The sequence below is a fragment of the Marmota flaviventris genome, chromosome 16 (genome assembly GCF_047511675.1).
Source record: "Marmota flaviventris isolate mMarFla1 chromosome 16, mMarFla1.hap1, whole genome shotgun sequence".
Taxonomy (NCBI): domain Eukaryota; kingdom Metazoa; phylum Chordata; class Mammalia; order Rodentia; family Sciuridae; genus Marmota; species Marmota flaviventris.
This window is the reverse complement of record NC_092513.1, coordinates 4,440,323-4,458,866: the sequence shown is the minus strand read 5'-3', so window position 1 is coordinate 4,458,866 and position 18,544 is coordinate 4,440,323. Positions and strand designations below refer to the sequence as shown.

At 40.7% G+C, this 18,544-nt stretch overlaps 1 protein-coding gene across 2 annotated transcripts in view; it reads right to left on the bottom strand.

Moving 5' to 3' along the window:
• The window catches only part of Fbxo15 (F-box protein 15), a 67,637-nt gene that overhangs the window by 25,817 nt on the left and 23,276 nt on the right, over positions 1-18,544 (bottom strand). The window lies entirely within an intron of this gene.

Here is an 18,544-nt window from a genome sequence, read left to right as displayed (position 1 = left end):
AATAAGAAATGAGAAATTCAAAGCTTTCCCACTTAAATCAGGAATAAGACCAGGGTGTTTCTTCTCATTGCTGCTTTGCAATACTGTGCTGGAAACATCTAATACAATAATAAAAGAAATAAAAGGTACATTAGCTTTCTGTCACTAAAACAAATTCCTGAGATAATCAACTTATGAAGAGAAAAGGTTTATTTTGGTTCCATGGTTGGTTGGCCCTGTTACTCTGGGCCTGTGGCAAGGCAGCACATCATGGTAAGAGCACATGGAGCACGACCATTCACTTCATGGTCAGAACAGAAAGAGGAACAGGCTGGGGTCTCACTAACCCTCTTGAGGATCTGCTGCCAATGATCCAGAGACCTCCTGCTGTCAGGCCATACCTCTTGACATCTCCACCATCTCCCATTAGTGCCAAGATAGAACAAGCTTTTTAACACATGAGCCTTTGGGGGACATTCCAGATCCAAATCACAGCAAAAGGCATCCTGATCAAGAAGGAAAAATTGAAACCGTCTTTGTTAACACATGGCCCAATCATCCACAGAAAATATCCAAAGAATCTTTTTTAAAAAGTCCAAAATCCAGAACACTGACAATACCAAATGCTGGTGAGGATGCAAGCCTGGAATATGTAATTTATTGCCTCTGGGGATACAGCTGAGTTGGACAACAGTTTGGCAACTTCTTATAAAATTAATCATACTTGTACTGTAAGGGTAAAAGAAATTGGAGTTAAAGTGTAAAAGTTAAAGTGTAAAAGACCGGGCATTGTAAAGTTTCTAAGCTGCAAGGCCTGAGTTAAAATGTAAAGGACTAGGTATTGTTAAGTTCCTATGCTACATGCAAAACCTGAAATTCCTGTAGCTGTTAAGACAATGCTTGGAACCGCCCAGTAAATATTTCCCCTGACCGCCTGGTTGTTTAATAACTTAAGGGCTCTGTGTGGTCTTGCACGTAGGCATCGCAGGGCCTGGACCAATTAGTTTGAATGTGTTCCCCGCTTTAGAACTGACCTATCACCCCCGCCCGACCTGTTCCCGCCAATGAATGAACTAATCATGTTTAGGAATTGTTGTTTGATTTTCCCGCGGTGTATGATGATTTGTTAAAGGAGACTGTGATGTATGTAAAGTCCCGCCCTCCCCAAAAAGTGTACTTAAACATTGCACAACCCCTGCTCTGGGCTCTGGGCTGCTCTCTTTTCTCGAGTGGGCACGGAGCCCCAGCATGCTGGAATCTCAATAAACCCCTTTTGCTGTTGCATGAGCTGCGGTCCCTTGGTGGTCTCTTCCTCCGATGTTCGCCGGACCCTTACAGTACCATATGATATAGCAATAACATTTTATGGTATTTACTCATAGGTGAAAACTTATGTCTGTACAAAACTTGCATGAACATACTTATTGTATATTTATAATTGCCCAAACTTGGAAGCAAGATGACCTTCAGTAGATGAACAGAAAAATAAACTGTGATAAATCTGGACACTGAAAAGGAATGGACAACTGGGCATGGTGGCATACGCCTATAATCCCAGTGGCTCGAGAGGCTGAGGCAGGAGGATTGTGAATTAAAAGCCAGCTTCAGCAAAAGCAAGGCACTTTGCAACTCCGTGAGACCCTGTCTCTAAACAAAAAATACAGAAGAGGGCTGTGGCTGTGGCTCAGTGGTCAAGTGCTACCTAAACGTACCCAAAAATAAAAAGGAATGGGCTATGAAGCCATAAAAAGACATTAAATGCATATTACTAACTGGAAGAAGCCAATCTGAAAGCCTATATACTATATGATTCTAACTACATGACATTCTGGAAAAGGAAAAACTATGCAGACAATAAATAGATCAGTGGTTTCCAAGTACTAGTGGGGGGAGAAAGGGAGGGATGGGTGAAGCAAAGATGATTTTTAAGGCTGTAAAATTACTCTGTAATACTATCACAGTGAATACATGCCATTAAAATTTGTCCAAACCCTTACAACATATTACACCAAGAGGGAAACCTATTGTAAACTATGGTTTTGGGGTGAAGATGATGTGTCAACATATGTGATGCTAACATATGCTCTACTGTGATGGAGAATATTAAAGGTGGAGACTATTCATTTGGGGGTGACGGGTGTAAGTTCAGGAAATCTCTGTACCTTCCTCCCAATATTGCTGTGAACTTAGGTTCTAAAAAGTAAAGGGTTTTTTGTTGTTGTTGTTGTTTTGTTTTGTTGTAAGTCAAATGACAGGAACAGCATACTTTTTATTTAAAGTGACTTCCTTCTGCTTCTTTACTATGACTATTCCACTCAAAACTGAAAAAAAAAAAGACTACAATATACTGTGTTATATAAGACCTTCTTCCTTCAACTTCTGAAAACTGGTAATAATTAGCTTGATACTAAGATCAAAAAAATATACACTCCTTTATACTTTGCAATGCTGATCAAGCCCTTTGGCAAGCTCTATTTACATTTCAAAGACATGACTGGACTACTTTCTATCGTCTCTTCACTAGGCTGTACCATAATCTCATTAAAATGTTAATGGATAATTGTGCAGAAAGGAACTAATACAGCAAGCCTGAGTCTGTCCATTCTTCGAAAGATCTGCTTGCAAGGTTGGCCCTTGAAAGTCTGGGAACTTGGGAGTTTAGGTGTTTTCCTATCACCATTCCCTAACCAATAAGAGTGATTCACTGTGCCTAAACCACTTGTACAACGTAATTTATACTGAACTCATTTCTTCTGGGAGTCTGGATTGTGGTAGTATTATGTAGTGAGGACCTACAGGACCAGTCCCCAGTAAACACTCCAGGTGTGGAGTCTCTAGTGAGCTCTAATTAGATTATCTAATGGTTGACAGTACTTCACACACATAGTCACAACTCATTCCTAGAGGATAGGCACATCTTGTATGATTCCACAGGGACAGAATTCTTGGAAGTGTGTGCTGGCTTCCTCTAAACCTCACCCTATGCACATTTTCTCCTTGCTGAGTATCCTCTGTCTATATATAAAGACCTTTAACTATAACTTTAACTTTGAATGCTGCTGGACAGTCAGCATTCAAAGCCAAGAGCCAATTTTTAGCCATTAACACATCTATATTCAAGACTTAGGAGTCCTCCTAGTGAATCACTGACCTTAGGGCCTGTCTTGGGGACTTGGTGTCAATAGTCCATTTACATTTCCAAATGAATAGAAAACAAATTGTATATAGAAAAACCCATAGGCACTTTCATAAGCTTACCTTGAGTTTTCATTTATAAATTACTTTCAGTATTTCCTTAACTGTTTATCCCTCCCTCCCTTTAGCCCCTCATAAATCCGATTCAGATAGCAAAATATTTCCTCACCTAAACCTCCTTTTAGTTTAATTTTAGTGGTAACACACAAAGAAGCAGATTCAGGGATTTTTTTTTTTCAAAAGAGATTTTATGGATCTTTTTTTAAACTCTCAACATGACATGACTTATAGTAGAACAAAAAAAAAAAAAAGAAAGAAAGCTTCCCAGTTTCTTGGGGGAGGAGTATACCAAAGTTCTAAGGAGAAGCAATCAAACTGATGAGGAAGAAAAGACATAGATCCTGGTTATTCACTCTCAAATGGAGCTGGGAGAGAGAGAAAACTTATCCCAATTCCTTGCTAAGGGAGAAAAATGTCTAGAAACATGAGGGATATATTATAAAATGAAAGAATCTAGGCTCCTCCTGACTGTGCCAGAAGAGAAGAGATCAGAAAAAGCAATAAAATGAAAAGCAAAGCAGGACTTGATGTTCATTACTAGGAGCTGGGCCTGCTGGACAGTCAGCATTCAAAGCCAAGAATCATCAGCTCTACCTTGAAATGGATGAGGACAGCACCACTCAGCTCAGATACTCTGCTTGTCTGCCAAGGAGGCAATACATATCCTTGAGTATTCATGAGGATTCAGTTGGCCAAGTGATCCTCCATGTGACTCAGGAATCTAATCCTAGACACTTAAGCAACCACTTGGGGGCTTAGGTGGGTTTAGTAACACATACAGAAGAAAAAAATTCAAAGAAGCTTGTAGTAAAGCATATGGAACAGAGTTAAGAAAACAGAAGGAAAGCATATTTTATTCAGAGAAAATACTATGACCAAGAAGTAGGCAACATTAAAACATTAGAACTTACTCTGAATATTCCATGGGGATCATTCTGTCTAAAAGTAAATATATCGTAAATTCTTTCAATATTATTTATATCCCCTTCATATTCAACTCTTAGAGATCCTATTAGCTAGTCGTTGGCAAATTACATAATGGATTCTATAGAACCTACAGAAATACCTACATATTCTTTAAAGGATGAAGATATGTCAAGATATACAGACATACCATGAAGCAATTAATTTAAATAGTAATTGCTTTTCTGTAAGTCAAATATTTATTAGGATGTGGATAAGGGATTTATGAATATAAACTAATGTGACAAAATAATCTTGAACAGCAAAAGATGTGTAGAAGTATTTTGCTCCATTCACCTGAGTTTCTATCCTTCAATGATATCATTCTTTCTTGGTTACTGGAGTTTCAGGGTGTGTCCAGCATTTGATAAACAGTCCCCCTCTTACTATTCATTTCCAAAATTTAATCAAGACCAAGATGGTGATCACACAGGTTTCTGCTTTATAGTAATCTGTTATACGAATTTCTCTGTGTGACATTTCACAATACAAAAAAGCTTAATTATTTTAAAAAAAGAGTATACAAGAGAATTATTAACATAATACAGGATGGTGGTCCCCTCTGGCAGAAGGAGAGACAGATGGAGAGCAGGAAGGGACACACAAGTGACTTCAGCACTCAAAGTGATAGTTTCTTTCTTCAACTGTGTGCTGGCTCTCTGTTTTTTGTTTTTGGTTTTGGTTTTTATCGTATTTTCTCCTATAGCCTATATACATTCCATATATAGAAAAGATATACTAACTCAAAATTGTAAAACAAATTTGAAGCCATTATTAATGCATCTGTATATTTCCAAATGGATTTTAGACTCAAATTTGCAAGTTTTGTAACTTCCCACTGAGATGTTTTAAAACAACTGCAATGAATTTGTGGATGAAACTAGTATATCCACAGAATCCTTATTCAAAGATGAAATACTAGAAATGGCCCTATAAGATGACCAGATGCAGGCCCTGTTTATAAATTTCGTCCTATTTAAAGTGTTCTCTTTTGCACTACAGCATGACCCTGGAAACTGGACACATGTTGATCTGAACACAAATGGTTACTTTATCCCTACTGGCAGCAACTCCTGGGTGTCTGTCCTTAGAGCCCCCTAGGAATTCCTAACTCCATGCTCCTGGCATGCACCTGTGCCTGTGCATCCCCTGCATTCCACAACTGTTGGTTAACAAATGAATCAAATAAGTCGGCCTCAACCTGTTGACTTCCCATCACTTCAAAGAGCCTGTCTCCTTAGTCAGGCCGGATTCTTCATGTTTCACTGAGGATTAGAGATCACAGAGCAACCTGAATTCTGGAGACATGATGATAGAATTTATCCTTGATAGGAAGAGAGTGTTTTTTAAAAATAGGGGCAAAGTGTTGTCATCCCCAACTGCAATGACATAGTTGGAATTTACTAAATATACCACATAGTACCAAGAGAGTCTCTCAAACACTGTAGAGGACGTTCTATTTGTACTTTCAAAAATGTCAGAGACACTCTATGGCAACAGCACCCTCTGCTGACTCTTCATAGAACCACATGAAAAAGAAATGCATTTGAGTCAGCCTGGGAAGTCATCTGATTATGTAAAGACGTCTTTTGGAAAAAACAGACAAAAATAGGGTAATTCCCATCTCAGTGTCCAGGTCTCCTTCTTTAAAAACTTAACCTCTTATAAGCTATAACAATCACATAATCATTGAAGGGTGTTACTAGCATTAACACAGAGCTGTCCTGAATGTAAATGCAGCAGCTCAGCACATACGGGCCAAGCCTTGACCACAGTACAATGCCAGCACACTGCACAGCTAATCACACACACAAGAATATGTACTTTAAAAGCATCTCATTCAAATGCAAAAATTCACAGGAGTTTGTAGAGCCAGGTGTTAAGACTCTCAGCTCTGGAGTCCTGTGGGCCTGAGCAAGGACTGGTCCTGGAATTAGAGAAGTGACCTATGCCATTAGCTGTGTACTCCTTGTCAATGACACAGGAGAGGTGAGAGGACCTGCCTCACAGGCTTTCAATGAAGACTCAGCTAAATAATTAATGTAGATATAAAACTTAAGCAGAAACCTATAATGAGGGCTCATAAATGTGTCCTAGCACTCTCATCTCTATCATTAAGGGTATCTTGTAGATACAAGGAATGCAACGTAAAATCTGATCAATATTATACTCTATTTGTATAGAGGAAGGAAAGGCACAGCCCTGTTCCCTGTATTCCTGGGTACTCCCAAGTCAGACCTGGCACCTAACAGACCTAATCCCTAAAGAGTAGTGGTCAGGCTAACTCCACATATACACATATATGTATATATGCATACAACACAAATATAGCAAAAATGTTATAAATTGGTAAATTCTGCATAAAAGCTATACAGGAGTTCTCTGTATTTCTACAGTGTGAAAATATTTCAAAGTAAAATTTTTTATTTTATTTTATTTTTTTTTTAATTTTTTATTGTTGGTTGTTCAAAACATTACATGTTTCTTGATATATCATATTTCACACTTTGATTCAAGTGGGTTATGAACTCCCATTTTTACCAGATATACAGATTGCAGAATCACATCAGTTACACATCCATTGATTTACATATTGCCATACTAGTGTCTGTTGTGTTCTGCTGCCTTTCCTATCCTCTACTATCCCCCCTCCCCTCCCCTCCCCTCCCCTCTTCTCTCTCTACCCCCTCTACTGTCATTCATTTCTCCCCCTTGTATTATTTTTCCCTTTCCCCTCACTTCCTCTTGTATGTACTTTTGCATAACCCTGAGGGTCTCCTTCCATTTCCATGCAATTTCCCTTCTATCTCCCTTTCCCTCCCACCTCTCATCCCTGTTTAATGTTAATCTTCTTCTCATGCTCTTCGTCCCTACTCTGTTCTTAGTTACTCTCCTTATATCAAAGAAGACATTTGGCATTTGTTTTTTAGGGATTGGCTAGCTTCACTTAGCATAATCTGCTCTAATGCCATCCATTTCCCTGCAAAGTCTATGATTTTGTCATTTTTTAATGCAGAGTAATACTCCATTGTGTATAAATGCCACATTTTTTTAATCCATTCGTCTATTGAAGGGCATCTAGGTTGGTTCCACAGTCTTGCTATTGTGAATTGTGCTGCTATAAACATCGATGTAGCAGTGTCCCTGTAGCATGCTCTTTTTAGATCTTTAGGGAATAGACCGAGAAGGGGAATAGCTGGGTCAAATGGTGGCTCCATTCCCAGCTTTCCAAGAAATCTCCATACTGCTTTCCAAATTGGCTGCACCAATTTGCAGTCCCACCAGCAATGTACAAGTGTACCCTTTTCCCCACATCCTCGCCAGAACTTGTTGTTGTTTGACTTCCTAATGGCTGCCAATCTTACTGGAGTGAGATGGTATCTTAGGGTGGTTTTGATTTGCATTTCTCTGACTGCTAGAGATGGTGAGCATTTTTTCATGTACTTGTTGATTGACTGTATGTCCTCCTCTGAGAAGTGTCTGTTCAGGTCCTTGGCCCATTTGTTGATTGGGTTGTTTGTTCTCTTATTGTCTAATTTTTTGAGTTCTTTGTATACTCTGGATATTAGGGCTCTATCTGAAGTGTGAGGAGTAAAGATTTGTTCCCAGGATGTAGGCTCCCTATTTACCTCTCTTATTCTTTTGCTGAGAAAAAAACTTTTTAGTTTGAGTAAGTCCCATTTGTTGATTCTAGTTATTAACTTTTGTGCTATGGGTGTCCTATTGAGGAATTTGGAGCCCGACAACACAGTATGTAGATCGTAGCCAACTTTTTCTTCTATCAGACGGTGTGTCTCTGATTTGATATCAAGCTCCTTGATCCATTTTGAATTCACTTTTGTGCATGGTGAGAGAAAGGGATTCAGTTTCATTTTGTTGCATATGGATTTCCAGTTTTCCCAGCACCATTTGTTGAAGATGCTATCCTTCCTCCATTGCATGCTTTTAGCCCCTTTATCAAATATAAGATAGTTGTAGTTTTGTGGAATGGTTTCTGTGTCCTCTATTCTGTACCATTGGTCCATCCGCCTGTTTTGGTACCAGTACCATGCTGTTTTTGTTACTATTGCTCTGTAGTATAGTTTGAAGTCTGGTATCGCTATACCGCCTGATTCACACTTCCTGCTTAGCATTGTTTTTGCTATTCTGGGTCTTTTATTTTTCCATATGAATTTCATGATTGCTTTCTCTATTTCTACAAGAAATGCCGTTGGGATTTTGATTGGCATTGCATTAAACCTATAGAGAACTTTTGGTAATATCACCATTTTGATGATGTTAGTTCTGCCTATCCATGAACAGGGTATATTTTTCCATCTTCTAAGATCTTCTTCTATTTCTCTCTCTTTAGGGTTCTGTAATTTTCATTGTATTAAGTCTTTCACCTCTTTTGTTAGGTTGATTCCCAAGTATTTTATTTTTTTTTTTGAAGATATTGTGAATGGAGTGGTTGTCCTCATTTCCATTTCAGAGGATTTGTCGCTGATATACAGGAATGCCTTTGATTTATGCGTGTTAATTTTATATCCTGCCACTTTGCTGAATTCATTTATTAGCTCTAATAGTTTCTTTGTAGACCCTTTTGGGTCTGCTAGGTATAGAATCATGTCACCTGCAAATAGTGATAATTTTAAGTTCTTCTTTTCCTATTTTTATGCCTTTAATTTCTTTCGTCTGTCTAATTGCTCTGGCCAGTGTTTCGAGAACTATGTTGAACAGAAGTGGAGAGAGAGGGCATCCCTGTCTTGTTCCAGATTTCAGAGGGAATGCCTTCAATTTTTCTCCATTCAGAATGATGCTAGCCTGAGGCTTAGCATAGATAGCTTTTACAATATTGAGGTATGTTCCTGTTATCCCTAGTTTTTCTAGAGTTTTGAACAGAAAGGGATGCTGTACTTTGTCGAATGCTTTTTCCGCATCTATCGAGATGATCATATGGTTCTTATTTTTAAGTCTATTGATGTGGTGAATAACGTTTATTGATTTCCGTATATTGAACCAGCCTTGCATCCCAGGGATGAATCCTACTTGATCATGGTGCACAATTTTTTTGATATGTTTTTGTATCTGATTCGCCAGAATTTTATTGAGGATTTTTTGCATCTAGGTTCATTAGAGATATTGGTCTGTAGTTTTCTTTCTTTGAAGTGTCTTTGTCTGGTTTAGGTATCAGGGTGATGTTGGCCTCGTAGAATGAATTTGGAAGTTCACCCTCTTTTTCTATTTCCTGAAGTAGCTTGAAAAGTATTGGTATTAGTTCCTCTGCTGTATACCCATCTGGTCCTGGGCTTTTCTTAGTTGGTAATCTTTTGATGGTTTCTTCTATTTCCTCAATTGATATTGGTCTGTTTAGGTTGTCTATATCCTCCTGACTCAATCTGGGCAGATCATATGACTTAAGAAATTTATCTATGCCTTCACTATCTTCTAATTTATTGGAGTATAAGGATTCAAAAAAATTTTTGATTATCTTCTGTATTTCTGAAGGGTCTGTTGTGATATTGCCTTTTTCATCCCGTATGCTAGTAATTTGAGTTCTCTCTCTTCTTCTCTTCGCTAGCATGGCTAAGGGTCTGTCGATTTTGTTTATTTTTTCAAAGAACCAACTTTTAGTTTTGTCAATTTTTTCAATTGTTTCTTTTGTTTCAATTTCATTAATTTCAGCTCTGATTTTAATTATTTCTTGCCTTCTACTTCTTTTGCTGTTGTTTTGCTCTTCTTTTTCTAGGATTTTGAGATGAAGTATGAGATCATTTATTTGTTGGTTTTTTGCTTTTTTTAAGAAATGAACTCCAAGCAATGAATTTTCCTCTTAGAACTGCTTTCAATGTGTCCCATAGATTCCAATATGTTGTGTCTGTGTTTTCATTTATCTCTAAGAATTTTTTAATTTCCTCCTTGATGTCTTCTATAACCCATTGAACATTCAGTAACCTATTGTTCATTCTCCAAGTGATGTATGCTTTTTCCTTCCTTCTTTTATCGTTGATTTTCAGTTTCATTCCATTATGATCAGATAAGATGCATGGTATTATCTCTACTCCTTTATATTGTCTAAGAGTTGCCCTGTGACATAATATATGATCTATTTTTGAGAAGGATCCATGTGCTGCTGAGAAAAAAGTGTAACTGCTTGATGTTGGGTGGTATATTCTATATATGTCAATTAAGTCTAGCTTATTAATTGTTATTGAGTTCTATAGTTTCCTTATTCAACTTTTGTTTGGAAGATCTGTCCAGTGGCGAGAGAGGTGTGTTGAAGTCTCCCATGATTATTGTATGGTGGTCTATTAGACTCTTGAACTTGAGAAGAGTTTGTTTGATGAACATAGCTGCACCATTGTTTGGGGCATATATATTTATGATTGTTATGTCTTGTTGGTGTATGGTTCCCTTAAGCAGTATGTAGTGTCCCTCTTTATCCCTTTTGATTAACTTTGGCTTGAAATCTATTTTATTTGATATGAGTATATCAAATATACTGCTTGTTTCCGAAGTCCATATGAGTGATATGATTTTTCCCAACCTTTCACCTTCAGCCTATGTATGTCTTTTCCTATCAAATGCGTCTCCTGTAGGCAGCATATTGTTGGGTCTTGTTTTGTGATCCATTCTACTAGCCTGTGTCTCTTAATTGGTGAGTTTAAGCCATTAACATTTAGGGTTATTATTGAGATATGGGTTGTTCTTCCAGCCATATTTGTTTATTTCTGTTACTAAACATGGTTTGTTTTCCTCTTTGATTATTTTCCCCCCCTTTACTGTCCTACCTCCCACTGTTGGTTTTCATTGTTATTTTCCATTTCCTCTTCCTGTAATGTTTTGCCGAGGATGTTTTGAAGAGATGGTTTTCTAGCTGCAAATTCTTTTAACTTTTGTTTATCGTGGAAGGTTTTAATTTCATCTTCCGTCCTGAAGCTTAATTTCACTGGATACACAATTCTTGGTTGGAACCCATTTTCTTTCAGTGTTTGAAATATGTTATTCCAGGATCTTCTAGCTTTCAGAGTCTGTGTTGAAAGATCAGCTGTTATCCTGATTGGCTTACCCCTAAATGTAATCTGCTTCCTTTCTCTTGTAGCTTTTAAAATTCTCTCCTTATTCTGTATGTTGGGCATCTTCATTATAATGTGTCTAGGTGTGGATCTCTTATGATTTTGCACATTCGGCGTCCTGTAGGCTTCTAGGATTTGGGATTCTGTCTCATTCTTCAAGTCTGGGAAGTTTTCTCGTATTATTTCATTGAATAGACTGCTCATTCCTTTGGTTTGGAGTTCTATACCTTCCTGTATCCCAATGACTCTTAAGTTTGGTCTCTTAGTGTTATCCCATATTTCTTGGATGTTCTGCTCATGGTTTCTTAACAGTCTTGCTGAGCTGTCTATGTTCTTTTCAAGTTGAAATACTTTGTCTTCATTGTCCGATGTTCTATCTTCTAAGTGTTCTACTCTGCTGGTAGTATTCTCAATTGAGTTTTTAAGTTGGTTTATTGCTTCCTGCATTTCTAGGATTTCTGTTTGTTTGTTTTTTATAACCTCTATCTCCCGGTATAGTTGATCCTTTGCTTCCTGGATTTGTTTGTGTAATTCATTGTCGAAGTGATCTTTCATTGTCTGATTTTGCTGTCTAATGTCTTCCTTGATACTCCAGATCATCTGAAGCATGTATATCCTGAATTCTTTATCTGATATTCCATCTGCTGCAGCTGTTACCTCTTCTAAAGTTGAGTTGACCTTCATTGCTTGTGGTCCTTTCTTTCCTTGTCTTTTCATACTGCTTGCGTTTCTTTCTGCTTGGTGAAACTGTTGTGTTTTTGAAATGTTTTTTTTCCCCTATATATTTATATTGCTCTTGTATAGTTGAAAAGTCTCCCTTGCAGGGTCGGGCGGCGGTCTGCCTACCTTGCAGGCGCGGGCGGCGGCTCTGCTCTGCCCCTCCTCCAATTGGTGTGAGGTGTCTACCACGCCCACGGACCCCTGGGCCTGTTCTGCCGGTCAGGCGCAGGTCCGCCTACCTTGCAGGCGCGGGCAGAGGCTCTGCTCTGCCCTTACTCCAATTGGGGTGACGTGTCTACCACGCCGGCAGGTCGCTGGGCTTATTCCGGGCGCGGGAGGTGGCTCTGCTCTGCCCTTACTCCAATTGGGGTGTCGTGACTACCACGCCGGCAGGTCACTGGGCCTGTTCCGGGCGCGGGCGGTGGCTCTGCTCTGCCCCTACTCCAATTGGGGTGACGAGTGTACCACGCCGGTAGGCCACCGGGCCTGATCCGCCGGTCGGTTGCAGGTCTGCCTACCCTGCAGGCGCGGGCGGCGGCTCTGCTCTGCCCCCCCTCCAATTGGTGTGACTTGTCTACCACACCCGCAGACCACTGGGCCTGTTCCGGGCGTGGGCAAAGGCTCTGCTCTGCTCCTACTCCAATTGGGGTGACGTGCCTACCACCCCGGCCAGCCGCTGTGCCTGTTCCACCGGTCGGTCGCAGGTCTGCCTACCTTGCGGGCACAGGCGGCGGCTCTGCTGTGCCCCTACTCCAAATGGGGTGACGTGTCTGTCGCACCGGCAGGCCACTGGGCCTGTCCCGCTGGTCGGTCGCAGGTCTGCCCACCTTTCAGCCACGGGAGGTGGCTCTGCTCTGCCTCTACTCCAATTGGGGTGTCGTGACTACCACGCCGGCAGGTCGCTGGGCCTGTTCCTGGCGCGGGCGGCGGCTCTGCTCTGCCCCTACTCCAATTGGGGTGACGTGTGTACCACGCTGGCAGGCCGCTGGGTCTGATCCGCTGGTCTGTCGCAGGTCTGCCTACCTTGCAGGCGCGGGCGGCGGCTCTGCCCTGCCCCTCCTACCACGCCCGCAGACCCCTGGGCCTGATCTGCAGGTTGGTCGCAGGTCTGCCCACCCTGTGGGCACCGGTGGCGGTTCCGCTCCGCCCCCACTCCAATTGGGGTCACATGACCACCACACCGGCGGGGCCTGATCCGGGCGCGGACGAAGGCTCTGCTCTGCCCCTACTCCAGTTGGGGTGATGTGTGTACCACGCTGGCAGGCCGCTGGGCCTGACCCGCCAGTCTGTCGCAGGCCTGCTTACCTTGCAGGCGCGGGCGGCGGCTCTGCCCTGCCCCTCCTACCACGCCCGTGTACCACTGGGTCGCAGGTCTGCCCACCTTGCGGGCGCGGGTGGCGGCTCCGCTCCACCCCCTCTCCAATTGGGGTCACGCGACCACCACGCCGGCGAGCCGCTGGGCCTGCACCGGGCGCGGGCGGCGGCCCAGCTCCTCCCCTCTGGCTCGAAGACAAAGCGAGAGAGACTCGGGTGTCTGTGACTCACCCTCCCTACCAGGAGACCAACTGTTTCTGTCGCCGCTGGTATTGATGAAGTTCTCTCCTCCGCCGCTTTCTGATGACATCAGACCTCTGCCATGTTGGTATCCTATGCGAATGGCAGCATTTCGTTCCCTTTGCCGGGTAACCAAAGCAACGGGTGAGTCCTGACCGGCCCTCACAGGCCCCGTCTCAGTCCTGTTGCCACTGCCCACGAAGGCTCGGTTGGTATTTACCTCCACAGTACTCAGCAGGACCCAGACCGAGAAGCAGTTTCCGCGGGCTCCTTAGCCCTGGGCCAGAGCAGTTCCAGGAGCCGGAACTCGGCCGCTCCGTGCTCGGTGTATGCTCTGATAAGAGCAGGCTCCAAGAAGCAGTTTCCGCAGGTTATTTAGCACTGAGCCTGAGTAATCTGTCTGCAAGCCGCAGGCGAATGGCAGCCTCAAAGTAAAATTTTTTAAAGTATACAATAGTATATAAAAAGTATCTTAGTAGGAATTTTTATAGATGGGTTGGTAATTTGAAATATTCATGCCTTATAAACCATGTCAGATCAGAAAAAATGCTTATTGTCTACCTCACAGTGAGAGCATGAGATGGACACAGAGTAGTTGTATCAGATGCTGAAGAAATTTTATTTTGGAACAAATACCCTACTATAGGTACATAGATACAAAGCTGTCTGCCATGACATACGTTTATGGAACTTCTTCCCTCCAGAGAGAAATGTACACATAGAAGTACTTAAAAAGGAGGGTTCTGACTCTTCCTCTAGATTCTAAGAGAAAAGGAAATGAGATAATAAGAGGCAGAACTGCAGTAGCATCTCTGGAACTAAGAGATGACCTCAGAACCAGGCCCAACCAGTATTTGAGGGCCTCCTCGACTGTGAGAGGTAGAATGAGGGCAGGATTTCATTTTCCTCCATGGAGGCTTAACCACTAGCGACTTCCCTCACTTTGGTCAAACAAGGAGGCCACTAGGCTACAGATACTGATTCTGCCATGCTGGAAGACAGTCCTGAACAAAACAGACAAACACACACTACTTCATGGAGCTCACTTTTATAAACTAACTAATAAACTAAATACAATTGAATAATATAATAGATATCCTGGTGTGGCCTCACAGGAAAGCCTCACTATGAGGCTGTGCAGAGGTCTAGGACAGCAGCACTGCAGGCAGGGAAGCGGGAAAAGTACCTAAGCACACAGCAGGCCTGGAATGGCCAAGGAACAGGGAGGAAGCCAGAATGGCTGGTGCAGACTGAAGAGAGCAGGCAGAGATGGAAGGCAATAGGCAATAAGGCCAGAGGGGGACAATGGGAACACTGAGATCAGGAAGAGGATGCAGAGTGAGAGCCCCACAGGCCATTATAATAATGATCACCAAGTTCAGAGGGCAAGGAGAGTTCTGGGGAGCAGCTGTGGCAGAAACCACTCCAACTATTTCATCCCCTACTGTGGGTACTAGGTCTCATTCATCCATCACCAAGCCAATTTCTCGCCATGATAAAACCACGAAAGGCTAGCAAGTGTTTCGCAACTCAAACTCAGTCAAGGCTGGGGGAAGGGGACACCTAAGGACACAGTATGGGCTCCTCAGAGAGCAGACTAAGTTCTCTGCCAACACAAGCATCAAAGGCACCAGCATTTGAACCTGGGTTGTTATATGGCATGTCAGCAAGACCCTTAACAGTGCATACCTAGATTCCAAGCATCAGATTTTATCTGCAGGGCCCCAAAGGACAGAATGACGGCAACCAATGAAAGAATTTCCACAACTTTGCAAAATGGGTGGGCTGTTCACAGGCAGGGCACCTGACCAAAAGGCTGCCAGTGCCTATAACCACCATCTGAAGTGGAGGCCACAGGACCCAAGTAAGCCCAGGAGAGGCCAGCTCAAGAGCACCTTTCAGTGCCTGCCTACCTCAGAGAGCCCAAGACTCTGGGTACAGCAGAAAAAAACCGAGGAAAAACATAAAAACCTGAAAATTAAACAACCTGAACAGTCAATTCAGAATGCTAGGGGGAAAAAAGTCAAAATACACCTACAGAAAACACACACTACTTCATGGAGCTCACTTTTCTAAACTAACTAATAAACTAAATACAGTATTAGGAAATTATACAAATACCAATTCTGATTCCAAAGGAGAAAGTCTGATTATTACTGAATCAGTAATAGAAGAAAAAAAATGAAAACTGTACATTGTACTATCTGTGAGTGAAAATGAAAAAACACTAAAATCCAAGTAACTAAAACCAGTGGCTTAAAACATAAATATGACAAGAGGAGCTCATTGTAGGGATTCTAGAATATTTACTATTAGAAATTCATTAGTGAAATTTACTATGTTAATACTTCAAAGGAGAATAAAAGTCATATGATCAACAGTTGTCCAAAGATATGAAACAGCATTTAACAATTACTCCTCATTTAAAAAATAATAAAAATCCAACTAATCTAGGAATAGAAAGAATTATCTTTAACCTATAACAATACATAACAAAAACCTTCAGTACCAGCATTCCCTGGAGGAGACTGGAGGATCCCAGTTCCTTCTTTCCCTCTCTTTTTACCTCCCAACCATAAGGTGAACAGTTATGCACCATTTGGTCCTGCCATGATGTGCTCCTCACTAAAGACCCAGAATATTATGGCCAACTGACCGTTGACTGGAACCTCTAAAATCATAAACCAAAATAAATATCTTCTCCTAATAAGGTTATATCAGGTATATGTTATAAATGATCGGAACCTAAAACATGAATGAAAATGAAAATAAAATAAATCAGAATTTATGGGACACCCCTAAAGCAGTAGTAGGTAGAATACACTATGTCTCTTCATTATCAAAGTTCCTGAAGCAATGACTTCAGTTTTCCTATTTAAAAAGCTAAAAAAGGAAAAGCAAATTACAAACCTGAAGAAGAGGAAAGAATAAAAATTTGCATACAAATCAATGAAACACAAAAGAACATCAAAGAGAGACCAATTAAACCAAAAGGTGGTTCTCATAAGATCATTAAAATTGACAAGTTTCTAGCCACACTAACCAGAAAAAAAGAAAAGACACAAACTAGCTATCAGGAATCAGGGGGCATCACTACAGATCCTACAAATGTTAAAAAATAATAATGAGGGACAATGAACAACTTTATTCTAACAAATTCAACAAGTGAGATAAATGAACAAGTTCCTTGAAAGACACAAATTATCAAAGCTCACACATGAAGAAATAGATAACATAAATATCCCTGTAGATACCAAAAAAATCAAAATTATAGTTAAAATTATTCCCTCAAGGAAAGCTGCAGGCTTTGATAGATTCATAAGATTCTATGTAAAATTCTCCAAAACTCCAAGAAAAAGGAAGACTTCCCAACTGATTCTACAAGACCATCTGTGACCTGAGGCCAAAACTACACAGATATTACAAAACAACTAAAAGACAAAATGGAAGAAAAGATACAAAGATTAAATAGTCACTAAAAATCTTAATGACAAATGTACAAAATTAGTATGAAGAAGATGCTAAAACACTCCTAAAAGACATATAAGTATTTTTAACAAATTGAAGGGCTTTCCACATTCTTGGGTGGAACTATTCAACAACAAAAATGTCAAAGCATCTCATGTTAATATATACATTTGATATAATTACAATAAAATGCCAAAAAGCAAAGGAAAATATAGAAATCTTGACTCAAAAGGCAAGGAGGGCTCGAAGACTAATGGAGAAGCCAGGTGTATGCAGCACACCTGAATCCCAGCGACTCAGGATGCTGAGGCAGAAGGACCATAAGTTAGAGGACAACCTCAACAACTTAGTGAGACCCTATCTCAAAATAAGAAATAAAAAGAATGTGGGATATATCTCAGTGGTAAAGTATCCCTGAAGGAAAGGGAAAGGGAAGAAAGGGAAAGGAAAGGAAGACAGACAGGCAGACAGACTAATGGAGGTGAATCCAAAGAACACAGAGCAGACCCCAATGACCAAATTGGCAACAATTTTAGCTTCAAAAAGAATAACATCTGTAACTTTTTATAAATTATTGGATAAATAGACTTACCCAAGAATCCAGAGAGACACTAAACATGAAAAAAGAAAGGAAGGAAAGAGAAAGAAGTATGAAAAACAGTTCCACTGTAGGAGGTAACTACACATCATTTTCTTAATCTGAAAGTTGACACTTAAAATGAAAAGAATTAAGCATCTACCTGCCTTCACCCAAGTGATAAAACAAAGTACCTTATAAAATCTCAGCTAGAAAATATAGAAATAATGACATAATTAGAAATCCAGCATTTTCTAAATTCAAAAAAAATTAGGCAAGGATCATTAATGGATGTCAAGTTCATTAGGTAAAAAGCTTTTGAGGAACAGTGTATCTGGTAAAGAATGGCTTTATAATGAGAGCTGTAGTGGTCAGTTTAACCAAAAGAAATTCAGCAATACTAACAGTGAGATGACCCGACATTATATGCCTCTTAATATGATGCAAAATGAAGGAGATATAATTTCCCATATAAAAAATCCTTATCAAAAATATTAAACTCAATTATATACAAGTATTTACATCAAATTCCATGTGTACAGTATACAAAAGAATGAAAAATCAGAATACAGATATTCTCTTTTCTTTTGCTTAGCCTCAAGTTCCCTCCTCCATCCCTGGGTCTCCCTGGCCTCTTCTCAGCTTTGGCAAGTGGGACAACACTTAACTCAGCACACACGAGAGAAGGCTAGCCTCTCTTTGTTCTCATCCTGGACAGGTACTGCATCAGCTCTGTTGGCACACTGACCAAATCCTCAGAGAAAGAAGGGAAAAGGGTGCGGGGGAGTGCAAAACAATAAAAAAATATAAGCAAAGAAAATGAGACCACATCCAGAAAGTAGAAAGTGATGGTGGTGAAGGAGTCAAAGCCAGATGCAAAAGAGATTCACATTCACAAAGCCAAGGAATCTCACAAGTCCAGAGTGAGATGGGGTCAGGGAACATAACTGTGTCAATGGATTACAAAATGACC